Raw genomic sequence first — 7,555 nt, forward strand, 5'->3', positions numbered from 1 at the left:
CATATGATTGGGGAAGAAGCTGGAAGTAATTGTGGGTGATTTTCCTCTCTGGAAAACCACTGTGCCCATGGGGGAAGGTGGGATAGACTTTGTTTTTGTTCTATAAACTGAGACACAGCGCATCAGCTGCCTGTAATAATCTTTATTATTGTCACAAGTAGGCTGACATTAACACTGCAATGAAGTTACTGTGAAAAGCCCCTAGTCGCCAGACTCCGGCGCCTGTTCGGATACACTGAGGGAGAATTCAGAATGTCCAATTGAAATGAAAATGAAAAATGAAAATCGCTTATTGTCACGAGTAGGCTTCAAATGAAGTTACTGTGAAAAGCCCCTAGTCGCCACATTCTGGCGCCTGTTCGGGGAGGCTGTTACGGGAATCGAACTATGCTGCTGGCCTGCTTGGTCTGCTTTCAAAGACAGCGATTTAGCCCTGTGCTAAACAGCCCCAATTCACGTAACCTGCATGTCTTTTGGGACTTGAGGGAGGAAACCGGAGCACCCGGAGGAACCCATTCAGACACAGGGAGAATGTGCAGATTCCGCACAGTGACCTAAACCGGGAATTAAACCTGGGACCCTGGCGCTGTGAAGCAACAGTGCTAACCACTGAGCATAAATCAACAAGGACCAGACGTTGACTCCCATTCCACTCAAATATATCTGCTGCAGTGAGTCACCATGCACAGTCTGGGATCTCGTGGAGGTGCAGTGGTTCTTTGATTTGATGAGGTTTCAGTGTGATGCATTGTTCACGTCCGGACACTTCCTTCTCTCTGTCACCATACATTGAGGGAGAGAATATGGTGAACTTTGCCTCATGCCTTGTTCCTTCCACCCCGGGGTGGCCTTGGTTTGTGTTATATTACGATATGTAATATATCTATTACTCTCTTAATCAAGCCAAGTTGTTTAATGATAGCCGTAATCTTCCAGTAATGATTAAGTGATTTATTGAGTAACATAAACTAATCTCGTGAGTTCATTTTACTTAATACTAAACTAGTAGAACAAATATACAACTGTAGAATATTAACTATTAAATAAGTTGATATAAAACTCTGAAAACTAATAACTTCTGCTCACTAGATTTCTCACTTCTGTTCTCTCTGCAATCCTGACACACATTCCTCTAAGAAAGAGCGGGAAAACATTTATATAGGTCCTGATAATGAGGCCATCTAGTGTTCATTTGCTTGTACTTGCTTAACATAGTCTGATCATTTATTAGTAAATACAGAGATCACTACAGTGGGGTTGCTGGGTGTAGTATTTCTGTGGAGAGCTGGGGATGATGAACCCCTGACCATGCAGTGTCAGTCCATCTTTCACGTTAACTCTATCACAGCGTAAAAAGTGCGGAGCACGTGGGGACGTTCTCTTGACGTCACGGGCCATTCCTTTCACGATGATGTCATGGAGTTGTCTGTATGTGTGATCCGCCTTTAGGGCAGTGTTGAGTTTCTCAAACCTGCAGGACGACAGCACTTGGATTGTCACAACATCAATGTGCTCCTCAGGATCTGCATGCTCAGCAGTGGGTAAGTAATCCCTAAAGAGAGCACCTGCTAGGCACAGCTCCTTACCGTGAGGTTGTAGTGTTGGAGCGGATATGGTGATGCAGTCTGGAGGGGATTTTTAAGGATAATGATGCATGGCTGGTGATTAGCCACAATGTTCGCAGAGAGGCGATAGATAAAATCATGGAATTTCTGACATGCAAATACTTGGGCAAGGGGTTCCTTCTTGATCTTGGCAGACAGAGTTTCCATGTCAGTCAGAGCCCTTTGATGAAAAAGCCAATGCTTTACCAGACTGGATGAGACTGCTCCCAAACTGTGCTGAGAGGTATCTGCTGATAAAATGGCAGGTGGTCAGACATCGAAGTATTGTAATACAGGAGGGGCTGACAGCAGAGCCTTGAGTGTGTTGAATGTAGCTCCTGCCAACACTATTCTACATCCCTGTGAAGATGTTGACGGAGAAACCCAGTCACCTCACTGTAACAGGGAATGATCTTTGATAGATAATTCGTCATGCTGCGCAAACGCTGCTGGCTTGCTTGTCCTCAGGAGAGGACATTGCTGATCGCCGTGGTCTTATCGGTTCTGGCTTCACACCATTGGCAGTATGCATTGGCTGACCCTGAACCTGCATTTAGCAGGGTTGAGCTTCAATTGTATGGTCCTGATTCTGTCAAGGGCCAAGCACAGGTGTGCATCATGTTCTTGCATTGTATAACCAGGATGTCATCGATGAGCAAAGCTCTGCTCCATAGACCATTGGAAGATCTCACTCCCAGTAGAGATATTATACAGCATGTGGAGGAACCACTATCTACCCACACCAGAGACAAGAACATAGTGAGCTTCAAGCATTGTTAATCCAGTGCGATTTGCCAAAATATGCACTTTACATCCTGAAACCCTTAGTATTGGGCATGTCGGCTATGATCCGTCCAACCGCCTTCATAGTTTGGTTGTCCCCATAAGGGTTTTATTTTGCTGAACTGGATCAATACAGATCCTGACTGTGCCGACGTTATTGACTGCAGTTACCGTTGTGGAGACCCACTCTGCGGCCTCATCGATGGGGCTATGATTTGCTATTCTCTCCAACTCATCTTCTGTTTTATAGCAAGGACGATTCTTCTTGGAGCACAGAGAGTGGCCGTTACTGAGTTGTCCAGCCCTATGCGATATACAACGTGAACTTTCCCAATATCACAGTTGAACAGGTTTGTGTATTTTAGAATCTTTGAGGCTTGGTGCTGTTGGGTGTGAGCATCCTGCCCAAGGTGGATTAGCCCCAGTGCAATGCTGCTCTGGAGGCCCAGCAGCAGTTTGACATCCTGGTTTGTTGTGTTCTGTGATATAACCGTTGTAATACACAGAACATATAGTTGTTTAACCATAAAGATGATTTATTAACAAGCACGTGGAAAAGATAACTAATGAACTATAATACAGACCATGGCTACTAAATTAATTCAGTGAATTCTCCTGGAGCTACTCTAGGTGTGATTATCTTCTTGTATGACTTCCTACCAACTGCCTAGTGTCCTGAATCACATGAAAGATCTCTAACGCCACCAGCTGGTTGGAGGTCGCATTGCCAACTATATACAGAAATGTGCACAGGCATATCACCACACTGGTTGACTATGTGGAACTGGACCTTGCCTTGTGTGGAGTGCAGGATGATGATGCCTTTGGTGTGTATGGTTTGTCCACCGTATACAACGAGATTTACTTTGTTGGTGGAATTGAGTGCGGCACAGTGATATATTTCCCACAGAAATGGCTTTGACAGTACATTGCATTTGCCCCAGTGTTGATTTTGACTTTAAATGTGATATGGCTGTGAACAATGTTTAACATTGTGGATATTTCACCTTTTCCCATGATAAAGTCGACATTTTCTCAGTTGAATGTTTAAAGGGGTTTGTTGCTCTGGTTATTTTGATTTACCTCTAGTTCATTCACTTCATTCATGTTCCAACACAGACATGGGGAGAACGTGCAAACTGCGCAGTTACCCAAGGCCGGAATTGAACCCGGGTCCCTGGCACTGTGAGGCAGCAGTGCTAACCACTGTGCCACCGTGTTGTCCCAAAATGTTGTCTCATTGAAGATGAGCAGGTTGATAAGCCAAAGTCCTTGTGTCATCTTGACCAGCTCCTGGCACAATGTAAAATTGCTGGGCTGTGTCAGAATGATGACAAAGAATTACATCTTAAATGGCTTCTTATAAGATCTTCAGCAGCTCTTACACTCCACGCCTGTAGCCACACTGGTGAGAACTCCTGTGCTACCTGGACATGTCACTTCCTGTGTACAGGTCATGGCAATATATACATGAATACACATTCCACATTGCTAACTTTCTATTAACCATCTTACACTGTTGCTACCCTAACGTCCACCTTTACTTTTCTTGGACCAATTGCACAGCCCAAGCAGATTATAGGTACAGACTGACTCGCCTTGTGCCTTATCCTAGGACAGCATCTGCAGCTCTTTCAGAAAGCAAAGGGTGTCTGAGAACACGCTGGGGGAGGTTTTAAATTAACCGTAAAAGTTGCCTGAGTAATCGTTAACCTTCTGTTGCGATCCCTTGGAGCCAAATTCCCTCAGGAATACCACAGCTCGAGCAAGGATTTCAAGGCTGAAGCCTCTCAGGGGTCTCTCTGTTCCAGAACCCAGTGATTTCATGTTGAGGCAAATGAGGCAGGAAGACAGGAACAACCCCTCTTGCATCACTACACCACCATCCAGCAAAGAGAAGAGATACATTTACTCTCTGTACTCTATTGGCTGAAGCCTGATAGACAGAGGGAACTGTATCACAGCTCATTGGAACAAGGCAAATTGAGAAAATCTTCAGCTCATTAACTCTGTGCAGGGTCCCTGTGTGAATATTCTGACACAAATTTTTTCACATCATTTGTCGATCTCCTACTTTCATGATTCTGGGCTTGGGTCACTGTCTGTGCAGAGTCTACACGTTCTCTCCCTGTCTGCGTGGGTTTCCTCCGGGTGCTCCGGTTTCCTCCCATAGCCCAAAGATGTGCAGGTCAGGTGGTTGGCCATGATCAATTGCCCTTAGTGTTATTGGGGTTATTGGGTTACGGGATAGGGTGAAGGTGTCAATTCAAGTAGCGTTCTCTTTCCAAGGGCCGGTGCCGACTCGATAGGCCGAATGGCCTCCTTCTGCACTGTAAATTCTATGATTTTATGATTCCATCAAAGTATAATTGTATAGATCCAGTCCAGAGTCTTATCCACTGGGAAACTGTATAAAAGGATTTTACTTCCAAAAGGTCGGTCTGGAAGCATTTGAAAAGCATTTAGTGATGGATGAAGAGGTTACTTCAAGAGACCAAAGCAGAGCCGTAGAAAACAAGAGGGATAATCTAAAGAGGGATATTTTCCCCAGGGTCCTGTACCAGCCAACAGAACACTGCGAATATACTGCACCTTGCAATGAAGAGAACTGTGACTGCCTCATAGTTGACTTGTGAGATGGAAAGTTGTTGCAAAGCCTTCAGCTGGGGTCTGATGTTACTCCTGTGAAATCAGTCCAACAGATGAGACAAATGGAATCTTTTGAAAACGTACCAGATGGTAGTCAGAAGCCAGCCAGATGGGGATGCAAATTCAGTGACAGGGAAAATCTCAGCAGCTGCCTGCAAAAGATATTTAGGAAAAGGGCTCTCTGGAACAAGGGAAGAAAAATGGCCATCAGGGAAGAGGAAAATCTGGGATGCCACAGATGCCAATGCTAGTTGCCTGTTAGCTTTCTGTGATGACAGGCTGTGCCACTGTCAGGAGCAAAGTACTCGTCTGCTGTTGGAGAATTTAATAATGGGACTAACGTACGACATGAATATTTATTTCCTGAACTTGGGCTCTTGGACATAAACAAACGTTCGTATAGAGTGGCAGTGAAGAGAAAGAGTAATCTCTCGGAACTATATTGACCATAAACTCGCAATTCTTAGATATTTATTTTATTTCCCTGTAAGAACACTGGGTGGGATTCTCTCACCCCGGGGCTGGGCCAGAGAATCTCTGGGTCGGGTGCGAATCGCGCAGCGTGGCCCCGATGCCGGTCCGCTGATTCTCTGGAGAGCGGAGAATCGGTGCCATTGGTGCCAGCATGGTCGGCGAGGCTCCTGATCGGGGCCCGCTCAATGTGGCCACCTCCCCGGCGATTCTCCACCCGGGATGGGCCAAGTGGCCGTAATAAAATCCGAGTCCCGCCGGCTCCGTCCACGTGTGGTCTTACCCGGCGCTGGGGGCCTCCTTTGCTCTGCACCGGCCCCTGTAGCCCTACGCCATGTTGCATCGGGGCCGCTGCGGAGATGAGAGCCACCGCACATGCGCGCATTGCCGCCTGTCGCAATGCGCGTGCGCAGACCTACGGTACCCATTTGAGGCCGGTATCGGCAGCTGGAACGGTGTGGGTCGCTCCAGTGCCGTGCTGACCCCCATGTGGGCGTCAGAATCGCTGCTCCTGCGGGCATGTTAATGCCGGCATGAAATGCGACCGCATTTACGATGGCGTCAACACTCAACACTTTGCCTCAGAATCAGAGAATCCCGGCCGAGAGAGTCACAGGGGGATGTCAGCGACACTACAGTGGGTCAGTAGCCTCTGAGGCTATCAGCGCAGGAGATGGCGCTGGCATCATGTGGCACCGAGGCCACATGTTGCTCGGGTGACGACCACAGTGGAGAGCCTGATGCATGAGGTCAGCACCATGAGTGGAGGTGTCCAAGGTGTGGCTCAGTCAGTGACAGTCATGGCGTAACGTGACCCAGCACCATGTGGACCTTGATGAGACTCTGCGGAGCATGTCCCGGTCTCTGGGGGAGGTGTTCCAGTCTCAGGTGGGCATTGCCGGAGTGCTTCGGAGCATGTCCCAGTCACTGAGGGGCATCTCCGAGGGCATTGATACCATGCTGCAGACACTGGGGAGATGCCAGGCTGGCTGATGATGGAGGGGCAGCCTCCTTCCTGAGGAGAACCACTGGGTGCCAACCCGGAGCCACCCTACAGAGTGGCGACGGCAGCCACCAGCTCCCCCAAGTTCCAGCCTCTGACAACGGTGCATCTCGGAGTCAGCTCCCGGACTAGGGTGGCATGGTGGGGCTGGCGGCAGGTGGGCTGGGGCCCTCTGGGCCCAGGGCCCCAGAGGATGCCTGCCAGGGGCATCTCAGATGTGCATCCTGGATGCAACTAGACGCAGCATCAGAGCATGGAAGGCTAAACAGGTCGAGGATCAGTGAATGGAAATTGGGGGGAAAGGGGGGGAAGAATGGGAGGGTGGGGGAGGGGGAAGGGGTAGGGGATGTGTCAGGAGGGATGGGGAATGTGGGACAGCACTATCGGGGGCTAGGGGCAGTTGGGGGCACGCTTGCTGGGGAGATGGTTAGATCAGGGTCGTTCCTGTTAATTGTGTGGTGATTGCCCTTTTTAAAAAAAATTAGAGTACCCAATTTCTTTTCAAATTAAGGGGCAATTTAGCATGGCCAATTCACCTACCCTGCACATCTTTTAGGGTTCTAGGTGTGGGACGTATGCAGACATGGAGAGAATGTGCAAACTCCACAGACAGTGACCCAGGGCCGGGATCAGATCTGGGACCTCGGCACCGTGAGGCAGCAGTGCTAACCACCGCACCACCGTGCTGCCCTAGTGTGGTGATTGGCCTTCGTGGTGATGATTGGTTTCTCACCACGCCACGGTGGGATCCTGATTTTGCCAACGAGAGCGGGGCGGTTAGATCGCAAACCTCCCAGCGCCGGCACGGTTCTCGAATCTGGCATACGGCCTCGTCATACTCTCGCACAAATGCAACGCGGCCATTAAATCGCGGCCAAGCTGCTACTTGCTGTGGTCAGATCAAAGATCTTCATCTTTCTGTACCTTCAGTGAGGCCAGCTTTCTGTTCCTGATGTGGCCTGAAGTTTTTACCGCCTAATATGATAATGAGAGACACAGGTTCGTTTTTACTGTGAAGGGAGATGAGTGGATGCTGAAAAGAAAG

Source organism: Scyliorhinus canicula, chromosome 11, assembly GCF_902713615.1.
Source record: "Scyliorhinus canicula chromosome 11, sScyCan1.1, whole genome shotgun sequence".
Taxonomy (NCBI): domain Eukaryota; kingdom Metazoa; phylum Chordata; class Chondrichthyes; order Carcharhiniformes; family Scyliorhinidae; genus Scyliorhinus; species Scyliorhinus canicula.